This window comes from Ambystoma mexicanum, chromosome 1p (assembly GCF_040938575.1).
Source record: "Ambystoma mexicanum isolate Mex_15411 chromosome 1p, UKY_AmexF1_1, whole genome shotgun sequence".
NCBI lineage: Eukaryota > Metazoa > Chordata > Amphibia > Caudata > Ambystomatidae > Ambystoma > Ambystoma mexicanum.
In genome coordinates, this window is record NC_090921.1 from 226,842,611 (window position 1) to 226,864,423 (window position 21,813).

Here is a 21,813-nt window from a genome sequence, read left to right on the forward strand (position 1 = left end):
CCCCCGAGTGTGGCAGTGTGCCCCCTCCTAGTCTGTCATTGTGCCCCCTCTGCCCCCCCCAAGTGTGTCATTGTGCCCCCTCTGCCCCCCCGGGGGTGTCTGTGCCCCCCTCTACCCCCCCCCGAGTGTGTCAGTGTGCCCCCTCCTAGTGTGTCATTGTGCTCCCTCTGCCCCCCCCCCCCCCAAGTGTGTCTGTGTGCCCACTTAGCCCCCAAGTGTGTCATTGTGCCCCCTCTGCCCCCCCGGGGGTGTCTGTGTGCCCCCCTCTACCCCCCCCCGCCGAGTGTGTCAGTGTGCCCCCTCCTAGTGTGTCATTGTGCTCCCTCTGCCCCCCCCCCAAGTGTGTCTGTGTGCCCACTTAGCCCCCAAGTGTGTCTGTGTGCCCCCCCCGAGTGTGTTAGTGTACCCCCTCCTAGTGTCATTGTGCCCCCTCTGCCCCCCCAACCCCCCCCCCGCCCCCCCCCCGAGTGTGTGTGCCCTCTGCCCCTTCTGCCCCCGAGTGCTTCCGTGTGCCTCCTCTGCCCCTCGAGTGTGTCTGTGTCCCCTCTGCCCCCCCCCCCCAAGTGTGTCTGTCCCCCCCTCTGCCACCCCCCCCCACCAAGTGTTTGTGTGCTCCCTCTGCAATTGATTTGCCATCTGGCTTTTTGATTGTAGCTGCCTGCCTCCATCCTTTTCGCCCTTCCCCTTGTTCACCTTTCTTTTTCTTTCATTCTTAGCACTTACTCTTATCACAGTCCCTTGACTTCTGATAATAGCTTGTTTGTCCCCCTCCGCCACCCTTGTTTTTCTCCTCCCACTCCCTCTCCAGCACTATCTTGGGAAGTCTCTGACCCTTTTAAGATAGTCAAATGTGTGTTCCTCTCCTCTTCACTTCTCCCCTCTCTCCCCACCTTCCCTTCCTCTCGTCACTCTTGCACTGCAACAACTGCCGCCAGGCATAGTAATGTTACTGCTTGTATTGGTCTCCTTTTTTCCTTTCCCGTTCCTCTCCCTTATTGTTCCATGCACTTGTACCATCTGTTATGATTTGATAGTTATTTTTCACATCCTGATTTGTTTGATTTGTATTTCCCCATGCTCCCTCCCTCCTTAAAGCGCTTTGAAGAACATTGTGCATAGGCGCTATACAAATAAACAATCAATACCACTGCGGATGCCGGCAGCAATCGCAGTGACACACCCCTCCCACAGACGATCATACATCAACCCATGCCCCTTGCGAGCCCTCATCTCTATAACCGGTACAAACTGGCTACCAAACGCCGCCAGTAAACCTGATGCACCTTTGATGTGGCCATTTAAAGGTGCAGGGACAGCATACTTGTTCAAACGAATACTAGAGATAGCAACCATAGCAGGACCAGTTTGAACTGGGGACAGCTATGATATCACACTCCGCTGAAGTTCCCTACCTAACCATCACAGGGCTTACCCAAGGACACAGAACGCTCAACCCATAGTTCGCACTGGGGGTAGCGAGGAAATGCGCCAGTTCAACCGGGGCCATTGTGCACGGAACACATTTTAATAGATTTGGGGCCAAGAATAGAGATGCACCAAGACGCACTTAAACTGTTCTTTCCTCTGGGAACAGGAACAATACTAAGGGTATTTTTGTGCCTGCAGTCCTGGTGCTCGCTGGAATCTCACCTTTTTAGATCTCCGAGATAGGAGCCACTGCTGCCTTGCTGGCGCCCTCAGCGACGTGCTGAGCTCCGATTGTTGTGTGACGTATTGAGTCATCATGGGCAGCTGCTCTCCACTGTGAGGGTGTTTCCTTCTACTTGGATGATCATTTGCTCTCCTGAGCCGCCACTGATCTTTGTTGTGTCCCGTTTACTTCTCTGCTGCTGTAGTGCCCTCCTTGTTGAGAGATGTCCAGAGTAAGGGGTTCTTTGTTGGGATCACTGTGTCTAGGCATTACATGCACCGTGGACATTTTTTATTCCGAGCAGAGACTCCAAGCACCAGCTATCCTGAATCATTCAAGACTCATACTTACATAGGAACCTTCATTTTCTGGAACACTTGCCATAACCAGTACCGAGTACGTGGACCGCAAACCAGTCACTGGTCAGCCTCTAGGATTCCCTGGTTACGGGTGCAGGGTGGTTTGTGCTCGCATACTCACTCCCAACCGCAACTGTAATGAAGTTGACTGGAAGATCACAAGAACTACAGCCATCCTTCTCTGGGCACCTGGTTCTGGAATTGAGGTCTAGAGCTGTTCTATAGGTGTTCCCCAATACTCCCTAGCTGGATGATCACTGCAACACCTGCCCCTGCATGTTGCAAGTACACTTTAGCTAACTTCCACATAGAACTGGAGGGAGGACTATAGGGTTGAGCCGGTTATTTCCAGTGTGAGAACATTTGGGACTTGGAAACAAATGCTCTATGCATGGGCACTTCCTCAAAAAACCTTGACAAACTACAACTGCTACAAAACAAAGCCCTCTGTGCAACCTTCGGTCTACGTAAAACAGACATTTTTGCAGCCAGACATAAGGTCCATTGCCTTCCCATTAAAGCCTGCATCGACTTTAAGATACTGACCATCATTCATAGATACATATACAAAGAAGCCCCCTCCTATCTCAACAACTGTATTGCCCCCAAAACATTACGTACAGCTGCTACGTTTCTCATTCTGCCTCCCTGTCCTCCCCCATATTGCACTCCAAAAAAAGCAGGAAGTGCAAGTTTCCTTGTAGCTGCCCCCTCACTCTGGAACTTACTTCCTCCTTACATCAGAAACAAACAGGCCTACATGGCATTCAGAAAACTTGTAAAAACCTGGCTGTTCAATAAATATGACTAAGCTGCTCCGGCATTGCTCGATTGAGCACCCTCTAACTGTTCTGCCTGTCCCTTCACTGAATGTCTGTTCTGCTTAGCTAATACTTTCCTGTACAAAAGCTGTGATACCTCTGGGTTTGGGCGTTACACAAATGTAATAAATAAAATAAATTACTTTCCCACCTTAATATATACCTAAACCCAACCCCTCATCTACTTTTGCAGGGAAATATGTAAAAATAAAAAAAAGGGGGCGTCAATCAAATGGACCTGCGAGCAAACAACAAGTTACTCTCTTACCTGGTAACGCTCTTTCGATGGGATGGTCCGACGACGTATTCCATATCTATGACAGTAATATCCACAGCTGTGCTGCTTTGGAAAATCTTCGGCGTCTGCGTCCTGCGTCGATGACGTTGATACGCCGCCCTCGAGGACCTCCTCCGACGGCCGATGTCACTGGATGTTATAAGCACGACGCCCGTAGCCTCAGTTGTAGTTTTTTCCCCAGAACGTGTGGCACCAGTCTTCTGCCAGTCTGACACACAAAGCCTTGCGGATACGTAAGCTGCAACCGCATAAGAAATTCTGTAGCGGGGAAGGCAGGGAGGGAGCGATATGGAATACGTCGTCGGACCATCCCATCGAAAGAACGTTACCAGGTAAGAGAGTAACTTGTTCTTGAGGGAATTGGGTCCTCCGACGTATTCCATATCTATGACAGACTCCCAAAGCAGTACCAATGCAAGGAGGTGGGAAAGAATTTAGAAAACAAATTTAGAATGACCAATCAAATTGTGGAGTAAAGGACCACCTAGCCAAAGGCCAGATCCTACCCCCGGATGGAATCGAGGGAGTAGTGACGTGCAAAAGTATGTACCGAAGCCCAGGTGGCTGCATCACAGATGTTACGAATAGGAACACCCCTCTGTAGGGCAGTAGAGGCATCCATACCCCTGGAAGAATGGGCCCGTAAGCCGACCGGTGGGTCCTTACCCGCCAAGCGGTAACACTCGGAGATAGCCAAAATAATCCAGCGAGACAGTCTGTTTCGTCACAGCTTGTCCCAAACGCTTTCCAGCGTAACCAATGAAGAGTTGATCGTCCACTCTGACCCGGGACATGCGTGAAATATAAAAGTTTAACGCTCTCCTAGGATCAAGCCTATGGAGCCTCTCCTCTTCCTTACCAGGATGTGGAGGAGGATAAAACGCCGGAAGAACAACCTTCTGGCCTAAATGAAATTCTGACACTACCTTCGGAAGAAAGGAAGGACGAACTCTAAGGACAACCCTATCCGTATGAAACACAGTGAAGGGTGGCTTAACTGAAAGTGCCTGTAACTCACTCCCTCTGCGAGCGGAAGTGACCGCAACCAAAAATACAGTTTTAAGAGTTAACAGTCACAAAGGGCATGAATGCAAAGGCTCAAACGGAGCACCCATGAGAAACCGGAGAACAAGGTTCAAATCCCAACCGGGCACCTGGAAAGGTGACGGAGGGAACACATGACTGAGCCCTTTCAGAAACTGAGAAATTAAAGGAATTTTAAAATAGGAACACTTCAGAAGAGTGCTTAAATATGGACAGCGCCGCCAGGTAACCTTTAACGGTACCCTCTTGCAAGCCCAGCCCCTGTGGGCCAAAGAAAGCAAAAAAGACAGAACCATGGGAATGTCACATGCAAAAGGATCCACATTCTTAACCCTGCACCAGTAGCAGAACTTAAGGCAATGGTACAGGTACTTTTGTTGCTGGCCGTCTGGCCGAGAGCAACACCTCCATCACGTCTTCAGGGAGGTCCCAATCCTTATACCTCAACCTTTCAGAAACCAAGCGTGAAGGTTGAGGGATCTGACCACTGGATGGAGAACCTGATCCCCCTCCCCCCCTCCCGTGAGAGCAGATCGTCTCGGTAGGGAAGATGACGTGGAGGGCAGATGGACAAGTCAAGAAGGTCTGGGTACCACGTCCTCCGGGCCCACGCCGGAGCAATGAGGATCATCCGGGAACCGAAACTCCGTAACCTCTGCAGTACTTGTGGGATGACGGGGACTGAAGGAAACGCGTACAGCAGTGGGAATGACCACTCCACCACGAACGCGTCTCCTAAGGCTCCTTTTGGAGGAAAATTCTGCGAGCAGAACCTCTCGCACTTCCGGTTGACACTGGAGGCGAAGACATCCACTTGAGGGGTCCCCCAAAGGGCGAAGATCTCCAGGAGAATCTCGTGAGCCAACTCCCACTCGTGAGAGATCGCGCTCTGCCTGCTGAGAGCATCCGCCGTCTCGTTTTTGTCTCCGGCTAGATGAACTGCCGAGATCGAAACTTCCTGCTGGATTGCCCAGAACCAGAGCTGCATCACCTCCCTGCACAGAGGAAGGGACCCTGCCCCCCCCCCCTTTTTTGTTGAGGTAGTGCATGGCCACCGTGTTGTCCGTCAGGATCAGGACATTCTTCCCTCGCACAGTCTGCAGAAAAGCCCTCAGGGCTAGCCTGACGGCCCTCAGCTCCAACAGATTGATATGGAGTCTGAACTCCGACGGAGACCAACGACCGCTGACTGTCAACTCGTTGACATGAGCTCCCCATCCCGTGAGGGATGCGTCCATCACGATCGTCACCTCTGGCCAGGGTAGCCAAAATGGAGCCCCCTTCATCAGATTGTCTTCAACGGCCCACCACAGAAGGTCCTGGGCGACCGAGGATGGCACCTGAACAGGGTCCGACATCCTGCCAGAGGACTGAGACCACTGGAGCTTGAGTGCCCATTGCAAAGATCTCATCCGCAACCTGGCCTCTGGCACCAGAAGAATGCAGGATGCCATGAGGCCGAGCAATCTCAAGAACTCGAACGCTGGGAGACTCTGGGCAAACTGAAACTTGTGCACCATCTGCTGAATGTGATGAGCCTTCACCTAGGGAGGAAAACGCTGCCTCAGGGACGTGTGGGGCACTGCTCCAATGTACTGGAGCCTCCGAGTTGGTGTCAAATGGGACTTCTTTAAGTTAGGGAGAAGCCCAGATTGTGGAGGGAGTGGCAGGTACTGATAGATGATCCAGGACTTGCTCGGGAGAGAGCGCCCTGATCAACCAATCGTCCAGGTAGGGGTAGATGTGAATCCCCCCTTTCCAGAGGTGCGCTGCCACCACTACCATGGGCTTGATGAAGACCCTCGGGGTGGAGGTCAATCCGAACCGCAGGACCCGAAACCGAAAGTGTGAGTCGCCAACCACGAACCTCAGGTACTTCTTGTGCTTTGGATGTATCGGCACATGAAAATAAGCGTCCTTGAGGTCGAGACACACCAACCAGTCCTGAAGTTGAAGGGCCTGGAGGACTTGAGAGAGAGTAACCATCTTGAACTTGTCGTTCCTGAGGAGTTTGTTCAAACCGCACAAGTCCATGATGGGTCTCAATCCCCCGTCTTTCTTGGAAATCAAAAAATAAGGGGAATACCATCCCTTGTTCCTCTCCGCTACAGGCACCAGTTCTATGGCGCCTTTCTCCAGCAGGCATTGAATTTCCTGCGCAAGGAGCAGATCCGGACTTTTCAAAGAGAGATTCCCCCGTGAATTGTCTTGAGGCCTCTGCCGGAAAGGAAGACAGTAGCCGTGGGTTATGATCTCCAGGACGCACACATCTGAAGTAATGGCGCACCACTCTGCAAGATGCTGCGCCAGCCTTCCCCCAACCGGCGAACCATGGGACATGGCCGTATGACTGAGCTAAAGCAGCTGCGGCGTTGCCTGAGGGCAAAGAGGCAAGAGGCAACAGCCCGAGCGGCCTTGGCACCTCGAGCACCTTGTTTTCCACCTCTGGCACTCCTACGGTGGCCCCTATGACTGGCAGCTCCTCTCGCTTTACCAAAGGCTGAGTAATAACGAAAGGAACCTCCCCTCCATTGCTGTCCCCTAGGACGAAAAGGCAGAGGTTGTTGAACTGCAGCGCCCAACGACTTCGCTGCAGCTTTGGAGGTCAGCAACCTCTCAAGGCTCTCGTCAGCCTTGCTGCCAAAAAGATGTTCCCCATCAAAGGGCATGTTGAGGAGCCGGGCCTGCACATCAGGAGCAAACCCCGACTTCCGCAACCACGCAAACCTGCGTATCACGGTGCTCGCCGCCATGGACCGGCTGACGCAATCTGCCATGTCCAAACCCGACTGAATGGCCTCACGCATGGCATCCTTGCCATCCTGAACCATGGCAAGGAAACCATACCGTTCGTCCCCTTCGGGAATATGTTCAGCCGCTAAGGAAACAGTTCCACAGAGTGTGCATGAAACATGACAAGGCACATACGGAGTTGGCCGCCTGAAGCGCCATACCCCCTGAAGAAAACACTTTCTTTGCCCAGCCGTCAAAACGCTTGTCATCCCCATCAGGAGGGATGGTAGGATACGATGCCTGCTTTATCGGGGCCGTAGCCGCCTGCACCACCAAACTCTCCAGAGTGGGGTGCTTGGTCAAGTAGCAGGGGTCGCTACTGGCTGGGCGGTATTTTCGCGGCAAAGACTTGCCCACTGCCGGGAGACTCTCCAGAGCAGTCCAAGCCGCCGCCACCCTCCTCTGTAGAGCCATATGGAACGGCAGTACCGGGTCAGTTGGTGGACCTTGGTCGAGGATATCCGCAAGGTCATCCTGAAGAAAATCCCCTGGGGGAGCAGACCATCCCAAGTACTCGGTGACCCTGGACATAAGGCGCCGGTACGAGGAGTCGGCATGAGTGCCAGGCTCAGGCCTACAAAACTCCACCTCCGGAGAGGTGTCCAGCCCACTGGCATCGTGCATGGGTTGCCGCAGGTCTTCAATTTGGCTATGGCCCGAGAAAACCTCGTCCGCTACTGTATCCGGAACCATGCCATCATCAAAGCCCTCATCCACCTCTGAAATAAACTCAAGCTGGCGGAAAGAAGGCATAGAATGTGGAACAAAGCCATGCTTGGACTTTGCCAGAGCCTTTCTAGGCGGTTCCACCGAGCCCCGGGGAACCCCCGTCAAAACAGCCTCGAAAGGAGTCTCGGGTGTCGACGCCGAACGCGGCGCCGACAGCATCGATGGCGCCGACACAGTCCTCGAGGCCGGGGCCCCGAGCGTGTCCCTCGACCACAGGTTCACACGGTCTCGAGCACATCGAGAACCGGGACCTGGAACGGGCATGCCGAGAAGGATACCTCTTGTCTGAGCGGGACCTCTCCCGCGAATCGTGACGAGCCCGAAGGCATGCAAGCAGTGTCTCTCCACCGATCACGACCGACCCCACTCGGAGGCGCGGACGGACCAGTGCCCTGCGATTTGAGAATCGCCTACATTCCTCCGGCGTTGCATGCTTGGTGGGGTAAGCGACCCGCCAACGGGCGGAGTCCTCGGAAGAGGACATCGACCGATGACGGTGCTTCTGGGAGTGCCTTGAAGAGGCAGAGGAGTGGCGGGACCGACTCCGGGACCGAGATCCACTGTACTTCCGACGACGATGCAGAGAGTCGCCCCTCGAATTGTCCGTCGAAAGCCCCCTTTACCTTGACTTCCGTGGCTTGGACACTTTACCTACCGATAACTTCTTGCACTCCCGGAAGGCTTTTGACGTGAGCTAATGGCAGTCGATACAGTCATCCGTGTCATGGGCCTCCTCGAGGCACCAGAGGCAGGCGTCGTGCGAGTCCGTAACCGACATCTTGGACCCACAGTCCCCGCACTTCTTAAAGCCCGGACGCGGTGTGGAAGACGAGGTAGACATCTTCACGAAGAAAGACTTCGCAATACGAAACAGGTTCGAAGAACCGAGAAAGAACAGGAACTCCAAAGAGTCGAGGCACGCCGAGATCTCTGCAGCGAACACGTTCGCAGAAAAAATGAACTGAGGCTACGGCGTTGTGCGTCCTACTTAGAACATCCAGTGACGTCGGCCGCGGAGGAGGTCCTCGAGGGTGGCGTATCAAAGTCATCGACGCAGGAGCCAAAGATTTTACGAAGCAGCACAGCTGTGGACATTACTGTCATAGATATGGAATACGTCGGAGGACCCAATCTCCTCGAATGGGCCAGTATAGAGGCGACTGCTCAGTAGTCATTCTCTTAGACAGAGGCTGTTCTTCAAAGGGTAGATCTTGAGTTATGAAGGGATGTGTCTCTATAAAATCCATTAAGGAACCATTTTATTCATAGTGGACTGAAACCTTTCTTTAGTCCAACCCCCTGAACCAATAGTAGTGACAATTGGCAAACTACTGGGCAAACTCTTGGAGATGATGGCCATCTCCCAGGTTATCCATCACTCAATCTATTGGTTGTCTCCATGACCACCAGTCTGGCTTCAGAGCTGCCATCAGCACGGAAACTGCGCTCATTGACACCTGTTTAGACTTGCTCTCTACCTCGATTCCAGCTCCCCTTCTGTCATCATCCTTCCTTTCCATTGCCTTTGATACAGTCAACCATTCGACCCAGTTAAACCAGCTGCGTGATATCCTTGGCATCACGGATCTGGCTCAGCACTAGTTGACCACCTTGCTCTTGGACCGACCTTACAACGTTGAACTGGGCCCTTTTCTCTCCACCATCTCACTCTCCACCTGCAGAGTCCCTCAGCATCCTCTCGCCTTGGCTTTTCAACATCTTCCTAGCCCCTTTGATCTCTACCTTTTCTCCAAACTTTGTGTTATTCGGATGATACTCCGCTCTCCTTCAAACTTCCCTCCTCTGCCGCCTCCTCTCTCATTCCAGACTGCCTTTCTGCTATCCAGGCATGGCGCTCTGCTAACAATCTCCGAGATGATGCCAGTAAAACAGAGATCCTTCTCATTAGGACCCCTGCAACCTCTTTCCCTCCCGTACTCTGGCCACCCTCCATGGCCCCTGACCCCCCACAAAAAAAAAAAAAAAAAAACTCTCCTCTCCTCACATCACAGACCTTTTCAAGAAGGCCCATTTTCAGATGCACCTCCTTAGAGGCATTCTCCCTTTCCTCACCTTCCTCCAGAAACTCAAATGGGCCTCATTCCGAGATTGGAGGTAGTCATGGTGCTATTTGCACCATGACTGCCTCCAATAACGGTACCGGCACCGGTCTCGTTCAATGGGGACTTACCGGTGTAGTCCGACCTTTGCGCGACCGTTAAGTACCCATTGAAAAAACCATTCCCCATTCCCATTTGAGCCCCGATAGGGCTCAATGGGTTAGTAACTAATAACGGTACCGCAATTTGCAGTACCATTATTAGCTCTGAAGTCCCTTTAGGGGTCCCGTCCATAACGCCTGGTAAAACCAGGTGTTAAAGGATGGACCCGCTAAGGGAACTCGTAGTAGGGTGGTAAGGGATTACCGGCACCGGTCTCCTTAACGGTGCCCGGTATTCTTTATCGCCCTACTCGTAATGAGGCCCAATGTCTCCAGAGCTCTGGTCCTCTCCTGGCTAGACTACTCCAACAGCCTCTTCCTCAATCTGCCTAATTCCTCCCTTCGTAGCCTTCAACTAATCCAGAATCAGACTGCAAGATGTATTCTTGAACTCGAGCCAAGGGACCGCACCTCTCCAGCCAGACAATCTCTCCACTGCTCTCAGTTGCTGTGAGGATCAAGTTCAAGACCCTCTGCATCATACACAAGGCCATCTGGGGCCTGGGACCCAGCTACATCCAACTCGCTCTCCCGAAATACCTCCCAGCTAGAGTCCTTGGATTGTCTAGCTCCAACTCTCTGCAGATCAGCTGCTTTTCCAAGCAGACTGTGGGGGTGGGGGGAGGTTAGATCCTTTACCTCCATAGATCTCACTACAGTTGTTACCGGGGTGGGAAATCTTGGCAAGGAAGGGTCTGGCCAAGCCTTTTCCACTGCCGGGGCATGGGGCGATCGGAAGCGATCCTCTCAGGATGCGGCTTGATCGATGCGACCTACATGTCTCCTCTAGAGACTTTCCTCTAAACCATCAGAACACCAGGAAGCGGAACGCAACTTGACATCGGAGTTAATGTGGAAACAGTGAGGTGGAGTGAGGTGTAGCGCGGAGCCAAGTTGGAGCTAATGGAGCTTGGTTCGTCCTACCCCTAGGGGCGGAAGTAGTGCTCGGCAAGTACATTAAGAAGTGATTTGGTTTTCTGTCACGAGGAAAGTGCGAGGTGAGGGCAGAGCATTAGTTGAGAGTGAAAGGGTGCATGGCACAGAATTTTCTTCCGTCATTTCCCCATATTTATTACCTCCATTCCCACAAGTATATGGTATTGTGTTTCTGGGTGAATTAATTGTGATTTATGCCTGGAAGTGGGTGAAGGGCACACTGCAGCATTTCCTATTCCCGTCAACACTGCATGATCTGTGTTTTTGTAGCTCAACCCTGGGAGGCATGTTCATTTTGCAGTGGCTGGCAGCCTGAAGTGCCTAGAGGCCAGTTCAGAGTGAATGTGGAAATGAGTGACTATGCCCGTAAGTAATGGCAGGCCGCAAGAGGGGCGAATGCTCTACTCCTAACGGAATAGGTTATCTGAGTATGAGCCCCCACAGAAGAAGGCGACTTCAAGAAGATCATTCACATTACCTCTTTAATGTTGCTATCCAATTAGTAAAAGAGGGTCAATCTAAGCATGAAGCTCAGAATTCTAAACCAGATGGGGCCAGTGTTTTGCACTGCTGATAACACCAATCATCTGGTTGCGGTGCAGCTGTGCCTCGATCTGCCCCTGCAGCCAAGTGAGGAAAGACGATAAAGAAGAAAACACCAGGTTGGTTATTACTTCAAAACCCATGGTGCATTCTATCGAGGGGTATAACGCAATGTGGATCCTGATAATATTGAACCAATGTGGCAAATGGTCAAAGATAGAATCATGGTTGACCGTCAGAAGTGTAAACAGGCACACCCTCTGATAAATCTGCGAAATTTGTGATGCCTATTAAGATGGATAGTTCATGTCAAACTGATTTTTATTCAGATATGGTAATGGAGGATAAAAGATGGCAATCCACGCAGAGTTTGGGACACGTTGGTTTGTACATCTAATGCTGACCCACTGATAGTGGACCCTAATAAGCAGTGGAAAGGGGCAGAGGATAGAACCTGTCAGACGGAGATGCAAGCCACAGATTTGGCTCGATTAGTGAATTTGGCAAATGATGGGCATAACCACAATCAGAGTAAGACTCCCGCCGTTACTTTATTAGAAGGACAAACTCAATCCTACTTGGCAATCTCATATTATGGCTTAGGTCTCAAGTCAGACTTTGTTGCAGGGTTGCCTAAAATGAGTCCGCAAATAGCCAAATCTCAGATGACTTCTATTCAGGATCAGTACTTCAGAGAATTTGTTTCTGATCAAAGAAATGTTATAATTTTGGATGTAAAGCGCCAGCGGGTTTGAATCTAGAGGATCTTTGAGGAACAAGGTCAAGGACTGGACATCATACGAACTACTGACTTTAGGTTCTTCAAAGAATTAAAATTGATCAAGGGTGCTCATTTAAGAATAGAGACTGCATATTAGTTGGCAGGGGTAGTAGCAACGTTCCACTGTTTCCATCACATTGTAATAACTTGATTAATTGTCCATCAGAGTTGAAGCCAATTGTGAATCTTACTGCTTAAGGCCTCAACTTCTATCATGGACTAGCTAGCGCTAGCCTACTCTATCTTACCCTTGTTTTCTTTTTTTTTTTCAAATTTAGTTTCATTAAAGGTTTTCAAAATCGTTGTACATGATTGTTTAAGGAACAATATAAACTTCAACCATTCGCCCCCCCACCTTTCCCCAAGCAAAAGCACAGAGTACTTGTGTACTGCCCCTCCCCCCCTCACTCCTGCCCTCCTCCCTCACACCCCATGGAACAGTGTCTTTTTCGAGTGTTTCAGTATCCAATCTAGTCGTGGTCATGGTGTGTGGTGAGGTGCAAGCCGGTAGTCATGGCGCTTATTTGAGGTAGAGTCATGTGTTGTGTGTACCTACTCGGGTGAGACACCTCAATTGTGGGTTAACAATCCCCGGTCATGATCGATATGGCACTGAAGATCGAGCCATCAATCTCCCATTGGAATCCTTTAAGTGCTATCTATGTATTTATTCACAAAATGACCCCACAGCAATTCATAAGTTACAGACTTTCCATGGAGAGCTGCCGTTATTGGTAGCAACACTGATCCATTCTTTCCCACCCGGTACTTGGGCCCCCTTCCATTGCATCACGAGGCAAGCTTGCGCTGCCAGTATAAGTGGTGCAGCTACCCCCGTTATTCTCCTGCGCAGCCCTCAGACTCCTCCAATCCAAAAAAGTATGAGAAAAGGGTCAGTACTATGTTGGATCCCATCAAGTTCACCAATACATTCCAGCACTTCATCCCAATAGACCTCGATATGGAGGAATCCCCACCACATATGCCAGTAGTCTGCCCTCCCACTGCATTGACGCCAGCCGATGGCACTGGTTGACTGAAGCATCTTGGATAGCCTGTGCAGGTCGTACTGCCATCTGTGCAGAAGTTTAATGGCATGGAGTTTATACTGAGATGCTATAGACACCTGTGAGGTACATTTACATATTTTATCCCATAGGTCTGGGTCTATTTCTGTACTAAAATCCTTTTCCCATCTGCGCCTCAGTGTTTCAGTTAAACCGTTCCCATGGGCCCTATACATGATGGAAATTACACCTCTAGAATCTGGTCCTCTGTCAAGGATCTCTTCAAAAGGGGTAAGATCCCTCTGGACCTTCTCTTTCCATGTGTCTCTTGTAAGGATCCCTTTAAGTTGAAGGAAAGGAAAGACCGGAAGGGGGGCACATCCTGAGTGCTTCTTCCAAGTCAGATCGTCACAATAGTGCCCCCCTTCCAGATTTGACCCACTCTCTCCAAGCCCGCTTCGAACTAAAATTGAAACCATTCATGATCAGGGATGTTTTCTCGGATTCCGGGTGCCCAAATGTGACTCAAGGGAGACGGCCATGTAGTGACCCCTGCACGTTAGCCCCTTCCCACCAAATCTCCCATATGGTACCCAGCAGAGGATGGTCCCCAATTCTTCATACGAGCTTGTTTTCTTGGTACCATAACCATTCCACCACCGTGGCTGGGGCCAGGATGGAGTTATCTAAATCTACACACTGTAGTCCTTTCTGCGCCCTAAGGTGGGTAATGAGGACTCTAAATTGCACAGCCTCATAGTGTAGATCCGGTAGGCCCACACCACCCCCGTCTTTCGGCAATGTCAAAACCTTGTATGCCACTCTTGCCTTTTCCCCGGCCACAGGAACCTCAAGATTGACCGCTTCCGTACACCAAAGAACGATTTTGCGAGGTGAATTGGGAGCATTTGGAATGGAATCTGGGTAGGCAGACCATCTTAATGACAGTGAGTCTCCCGAGCCATGATATAGTGAGCTTTCCCCATTTCTCTAGGTCGGCCTGAAAGTTAGCAAGAAGGGGTGGAAAGTTGGCCAAGTATAGCGTGTTTAGGTCTCTTGTTAGGAGGTGATACCCTCCGCTATCTCTGGATAAACCTATCAATAGCCCCAGTGGGGCAAATCTGTCCGTTTCCCTCTGATCAGTCCTCTGAAGGGGGAATAGAATGGACTTGGCCCGGTTAATCCTGTTCAATCAGGTGGATCGCCCTAGGTATAGATGTCAGCAGGATCTGTACATGCGACAGCCATTTTATATTCTCTCCCAACCAACTTAAGTCCTTCTACCAGCCGGTCTCCTATGAGTCTGTGAGCGAGGGGCTCAAGGGAGAGAGCAAACAATATTGCTGAGAGGGGGTAACCTGTCTCGTTCCTCTGCCCAGATTAAACCAACAGGAGTATTCACCATTAACCGCCACTGATGCTCTTGGGGGGGCTTAAGTATACACTGCCTTCACCCTTTTCCTAAACCGAGGGCCCAGCCCCACTATTCAGGACCGCCTCCAGGAATTCTCATTCCACCCCATCAAATGCCTTCTCTGCTTCTACCGACAGGAGGACCAGATCCCCTGCCATGTTACGTGATTAGTCTATCAGATGTAGTGCTTTCCGCATTGTATCTGCTCCCTGTCGCCCCATTATGAACCCAACTTGGTCTGAGTGTTCATGATCATTTTTTAATGTAGTAAGATCTTGAGTTGCAAATCTGTTAATGTATATGCTAGTCTCCTTGTTGAGCTATTGTCTGCGTTTGTCCTGCGCCCATATTGCTCCGGTCTCTTGGTGCGCAATATAAATGCAAAAAAGTAAAGGTGCCTCCTTCTGGAATGGACTCCTGTCTCCTCTCAGAAAGGTGCAGGACCGCCTTAAGTTCCGGAAGCTTCTCAAGACCTTCCTTTTCTCTTCTTTCTTCCCTCTCTCCCTTCCCTGAAAATATCCTTGTCTGCCTCTTGACTGGCTGCCTGGTTCTTTCAGTCTCATACAGGGCACCAGGACCTCCTACTCTACCCATGCACTTTGTCTCCGCTGTTTCCCCCCAAACTGCATTTGTCCTACCGGGCACCTCCCCAGCACTAGCCTGGCTGGGCTTGAACCCTTGTAGCTCTCCCAACCCCCTACCTCGCACTTAGCTCATGGACCTTTTCGCCACCTGCACGCTCTGCTTTCCCCAGGCTCTGGCCTCCCCTGGCACTCATTCTCATTCTCCACCCTGACCGGCTCCACCCCCCCCCGTACTTCTCTTACTGCACTTGTAATCCAATGTTACAAGGTCTAGTAGGATTGTTAGTTTGTCCTCCCTGTTCCCCTACCCTCTGGTCTTGTTGCACCTCAAAAAACATTGTGCATAGGTGCATTATATACCCAATAAATACAGGAGGTGGACAATTCCCCTCTCCCACCTGGGTTTCTTGGCCTGATGTATTACTATCCCTTTTTCTCTTAAGTGGTATAGTAGATGGGCTTGTATTCATCCCGTTTGTGGTTATTGGTGGGTTTCTTTTTATTTATTTGTATATGGTTTACACAATAAACCTCAACAAAATCACATCATTAAAACAACAGTTTGTTAAAAACAAATACAATTAACAAACATAACTTGTCCATATGTACAGAAATATCTAAAAAATGTGACTATTTTTATTTAAGACAATTTTTCAAATTCAATGCATTACATACAACCTCCAACAAAACCACTAACATGTTATCACATTACGATTTGCTTTCAATTCGTTATTCAACAGATTGTGTCTCATCTTGCATGAGTACTAACCCGACATATGGGTTTTCTATCGACAGAATGTTTAGTGTTTCACTATTTGACCATTCATGAGTTCGAGTAATACATACTTGCTTTGTGTCAAAGTAATAACATAGTAATCGATAGAGCCCCTTATTCTAACAGATCATAGGTCACAATTGGACCCCAAAAAAACAGACAAACTTTCAATATGAGTCATTGGTTCTGAGACAGACTTTACACTGGGAGACTAAAGTAGTTTTTCAATTCGAATTTGTACCTCACCAATGACTTCAAATAAGTGTTCCAAAATTCACAAGGTTGCGTCAACCTTCTAATTGCATTGCTGTTTGATCCTTTAGTAGATCTTGACCTCTTCTTACCTTGGCCACGTATCAATTTCACATAAGGATATTTAAATAGGAATAGTCAGAAAATTGTGTAAAAGGTGACAAGTATTGTGGGAAACGCACCAAATTTGTGTCCACCTTCTAGATGCATTGCTGTATGAACCTTGCATAGATCGTAGCCACTTCTCGCCGGACCCATACTTCAATTTTACATGAAGATATTTCAACACAAATAATCGGAAAGTCGTGTTCAAAGCAACAATTATTGAAAAAACTCATGAGCACAGACAAAAGTCCCACATAGTCTGTTAAGTGGTGCGCTAAGAGGCATCTTTTGCCCTTGCACACCAAGGAAAAATAGTTAACCTGTTGGAAAGTTTGACACATTTAAAGAGTCCTCAATTTTGTACAATCATTTTGCTAGTGCTAAAAGCAATTTAGTGTTGTCTCCCCACATCTAACCCAGAAAAATTGGCTCACAATTATGTTCGGTTCTGGATAACTAATGCCGAGCAAATTGATTCTATCCTGTTCAAAGTGAGAGAAGTACAACACCAAGTGTTTTAAAGTTTCCTGCTCACCCGTGCAGAGACAGGAGTGCGTTCAAGTGTGGCAAATTGATTTGGTTTAAACCGTATATATGTCTCTGTGCTTTTTCGCATGGAAAACACAGTATGTATGCGGATATGGAGACTTTCTTGGAAATGAAGCATATTCTACATATGTTTTATAGCTATTGTTGGTCTCCAGTCAAGTTTGTATAGTTTTATTTTGACACGTGGTAAACCACATGTGAGATCTTCAACAGTAGCCATGATGTTTAGTAGGATTTGCTTCATCTGAGATTCAAAATTTAAGATGGAAGGTAAATTCCCATGAACCAAAAGCCTATTAAGATCTTGGTAGAGAGAATTGCGAGAAGGTACTAACTTTTTCGCATAGCTAGAGAGTTTACACCAGTGAAATCTCGAGGAGAGAGATACGAGCCCTAATTCAAATTGAATTTGGCACGGCAAGAGCTAAGCCAAGAGTTTGCTTCCAAGTTTGCCCATGGATTCTGTTGAGCATAGAGTCCAGGTTCAGTAAGCAAGTATCCAAACCAAACAGCAGAATGGGTTCTACTTTCAAGGTGTAAAACTCAATAATGGGTACTGAAGAAAATGTGCAAAGTTTTTTATGTACAATCCTCATTTGAGACAGCAGAGGCATGAGCTTAGTTTTGAGTCCGGATAACCCAGATTTGATAGAATTAGTGTCAGTAAGATTGTACCCCAAATAGCGTAAGGAGTCTACACACTGCAATATCTGTGTGAAATAAATTCCATTGGAATGATCTAATTTTCTTTCTGTTGGTAAATATGATCATTTTTGACTTCACTGGGTTGGCTTGCAGAATGTGTTTGGCAGCATACATAGAAAAGATGTTGAATTTATTCTGAAGACCATAGGGGTTCCTGCCGAAAAACATATCGTCAGCGAAACACATCCAATGCCAATTGTAAGCTACCTAGTCTTACTGCATACATAGAGGGATCATTCCACAGTTCATCCAGATCACATATGTAGAGGTGACGTTACACCCCTGTTTTACCCCTATTGCAGTTGGAATTGTGGAGGTTAAAGCCCCATCTTGATTTAAGCGTATTTGAAATGTTGTGTTGGTGTGTAACATTGCAACAAGATGCACCAGGCAGCGGGAAAACCCCAGGACATGGTCTAGGCCAGCCATGTAAATAGGTTCCGAGTTTGTAGTTTTAGATTTGGCCAGCAAATGAGCAATAATGGTGGCGGTGAGTGACGTGCCCATGGCTTTACGAAAACCCACTTGATATTTGCAATAAGTGTTGTGCTCAAAAATGAAAATTTCAAGGAGTTTGAGAATTCGAATGGCAAAGGCCGAAGGTAAGTGCAATACCTCAGAATTGCCTTTTAGGTATTGGCTGGGTAATTGAAATTTTGCAAAAATGTAAAAGTACCAGCTGTCCGAGATGGAAGAGGTTAAGGTTCCGTGTGAAGCATTCTAAAAACACCTCAATACTAGCCAAATACCATCGCAAATTAGATGAAACAAAAAAAAAGGACATTTATGAAGATGCAGTTCCCCTTTTCCAAGTACCTATGTGGGAAACACTCTTAAAATTGACGAGATTTAAATTCCAATCGTCCAAGTAGTCAACCCAGAGTTTTCCACTCTGCTGCGAGAGAGATCGTGAACCAAGAAAGGCAGAGGAATAATAAGCTTGAGTAAGATTGAGGCATGCAGAATTGAAATCTCCACCTAATATAATGTAATAGTCGGGATTATGTAAGAGGGCATCTTCTAAAACAGAATCCAGACATGTAAGGAAACCATCTAAAGTGGTTTTGGCAGGATTCCAATAGATGCATATGTTTAAAAATGTAATTTTGGGCCCACCGAGCAAGACAAATTCGATTGCCAGTATCTCATTTGCACATGCTATCAGGATTGACTGTGCTTCAACTTTGTTGTTAACCCAGACGGCCAAGCTGCCTGAGGGTCTACCAGGCATTCCAAGTGTGGCTGGAAGAGTATACGTGGTATTCATAGTTTCTTGAATAATTGTGAGTATATCTGCACAAGAAAGTGAGTTGAGTCAACAAACTAAATTTGAAAATCCACGACGTGATATTAAAGGCTGACTTGCTACGATTGTTTGCTTTGACTAGTTCGGAGATGCTGGACAGTAGGGGTGCAAACCAAGTTACTTTTTTTTTTTTTTTTTTAACTGTTCCAGTCAGCAAAGACAGCTGAGCCAGTACATCCACATTAGAATGTGCTCCATCTTGCTTTGTAGAGGAGCTTTCAATGTCCGTTCCTGAAACTGAAACGTGTATACAAATTTGTTTGCCTCTTCCACAGATTTAAATAGAGAGTTAGTCCCCAAAGAGCGAAGTCTGCTTGTTATTCCCACCCCAGTTTGGTGATAATGTGCGAATGAAGACCACAGATCATGCGATAAGTTATTTTGATTGGAAAGCTTGATCCAGTCTATGTCCTCTGAGTGTAGCGTTCGAAATTGAGGGCTAAGTCTGAAGATGTTAAATATAAATAATCGATTTATTCTTCTTTGACCATTAATTCCCAGGTCATTCGTCCAGCCTAATATGTTAGGAGTGTCCACATTTAATTTGATGTTGCGACTAACGTTACCAGAGTGACTAGATGGTAAAACTGAAGAGGGAATTGTTTGAACAGCATTAGGAACATTAGAGACAGTTTATCAAGGATGACGAAGGGTAAATGTTTGACATACTCAACAATAGCTGTTGAGTTAACTTCTTTTGGTTTTTGAGGTCACCGATCACTTGTCGCACAATTGAATACAATGGGCATCGTGGGTTGGGATTGCACAACGGAAGTACCCATAGATGTCTGTTGGATGTTTAGATGTTTAGCGTTCCGTGCATTAAGGATGGACTTGGACTATTGCAAATGATTTGATAGAATTTTGATAATTGATACTGTTTGAGATTTGCACTGATTGAGGGGGTTTAAAAGATCAATTAGAGTGCTCTACTAAATCTGAAACTGAAGAAGAATCACAACCTCGAGTATTAGAGAAAATGGGTCGAGATTGACAATTTGGAATTTTGATAGGTGCTGTAAGCAATTGTTTGCTATTGTGTCCCTGTTTATCTAGGTTGAGAAGTTTCTTTGACTCTTTATTCAGTTGATTTAGGTCCATTATCTTGTATTCCTTTGAAAGATTAAAGATTTTTTTGTGTTAGAATTATGGCTATGCACGAAAACCAAAACAGCTTATTGCTAAGCAGTAAGCCCGGATGCACTCCTAAGGAACCGTAGTTCAATTCTTTGGGTCCTGCCTAATAGGCAGAGATAAGTCCAATGTAGTCTTATTCATGCATTCATAATGAATATAAATACACTATATTTAAACCTAGAAGTCTATACTGAAGATTAACCTCCAAATAAGACAGCATTCACAATGATTCCTAGAAAAATGGGACATTTTAATTGTCCATTCTCTGTTAAACACAATTAAAGTTTAAAAACAAAATTTCAAAGAAAAAGTCATACATTACATAATAACAAGGTGAAAGTAAATCACTGCACAGTATGTGTTCACAAAGTAAATCACTGCACAGTATGTATTCACAACAATATACACTTAATTCAGTGTTACATTGGTAATGGCAAATTGAGTTTTCCTTAATTATAAAGGACAAGCTCCAATCTGAAGCCCTCTTTTTCTTGCAGATATTAGCAATTAACCGACGCGTTTCGGATCAAGGGATCCATCTTCACGGTAGGGGCTTCACTCTTAGGGTAAATCTTGTGAAATATAACGTGAAAACGTATTAATCAAGGTGCTTGTCCTATAAAAAATTAGAGAGGGGCATTATTGTTGGTGATATGCAAAAAGGAGCTGAGAAGTAATGGCTAAAGCGCCGGGCGAGGCAAATGTTACTAACCTCAAGCAGAGGGAAGCAGTGTCACAACTCTGACCTATTCAAAAACAGAAGGTGTGGGAATGTCAATATCTCATACATAAAAATATTCAGAGCAAAAACGAAAAAAATGACAGTGGATGCCAGAACCAATCACTCACCCAGTCCAGGACCGGAAAGTACTTTAGACTGGGACGCGGCAAGGAGCAGCTGGGGAGACCCTAGAAAAGGATACGAGTGTCAAGATCATTCGAATTGAAAGCGTAACTCATATTAACGCTGAAACCCAAAAGGGAGATATCTATCAGACCTATAGTCACAGTTAGAAATCCTTACCCATAGGACGGGGAATCTTGGACAGCGACCGCCTCCAGCAACAAGCCAAGCTCGACTGCGAGTGACGCTCCTTGTTGTCAAGGTAGCCCCACGCATGCGCGTGTGGGCCGAGGAATGGTCGGCCATCTTAGTGTGGGCATTATGTGCGTCAACGCATTATCATGGTAACGGCAGACGCTACTGGGCGTCAAAGTGTAAGTAAACCTATACGGAGAGAATCTAAAGTAAAATTACCGGTAAAAATGTACCCTGTCACAATGCCCTGGGCCGTGACAGAAGAGTTAAAGGTGTAAATGATGCATGTGGAAGCCCACAGCGACCAGAGGTGGAGCGCAAAGCGCCCCAATCTCACATCCAATTCAAGAGACAATTTGAGGGGAAGTTCACCGATTGCTAACTCGTGACCTCAATCGAGGTAATTAAAGTGCATAGAATGCAAGTGAGGGCTCCAAGCGAAATTCCCCAAAAGGGGAGGTACGCTGGGCGCCCCCATCTTGCATACAACTTAAAGATTGTAATTAGGATGTTTAAAAAGGGAGGGCCCAAGAAGAAATGCTCCATTGCTGATGAAAAACGTGATTGTTCTGGCAAAAGGGTAAAAGGGCAGAATGCCTCAGTCAAGGTAAACAATCCATTGGGATAGAGGTAAAAGTGAAGTCTGTCACAGTTTTAAAATTCATCTTTCAAGAACAGTGTGTCGACAATTGACAACATCCGTATGTTACATACACCCTACTGGGAGGGTTCATGTTTACAGGGTCTGAATCACATGATGATAC

At 47.7% G+C, this 21,813-nt stretch overlaps 1 protein-coding gene and 1 long non-coding RNA gene across 2 annotated transcripts in view; both read right to left on the minus strand.

Moving 5' to 3' along the window:
* Positions 1-21,813, minus strand: part of COPS6 (COP9 signalosome subunit 6) — a 200,887-nt gene that overhangs the window by 14,127 nt on the left and 164,947 nt on the right. The gene's annotated exons all lie outside the window — the stretch shown is intronic.
* On the minus strand, positions 15,788-21,366 carry LOC138568234 (uncharacterized). Its single transcript, XR_011302581.1, has 3 exons — positions 20,860-21,366; positions 20,723-20,756; positions 15,788-20,626 (listed from the first exon to the last, which is right to left on the minus strand). It is a non-coding gene; the product is annotated as an uncharacterized lncRNA (long non-coding RNA).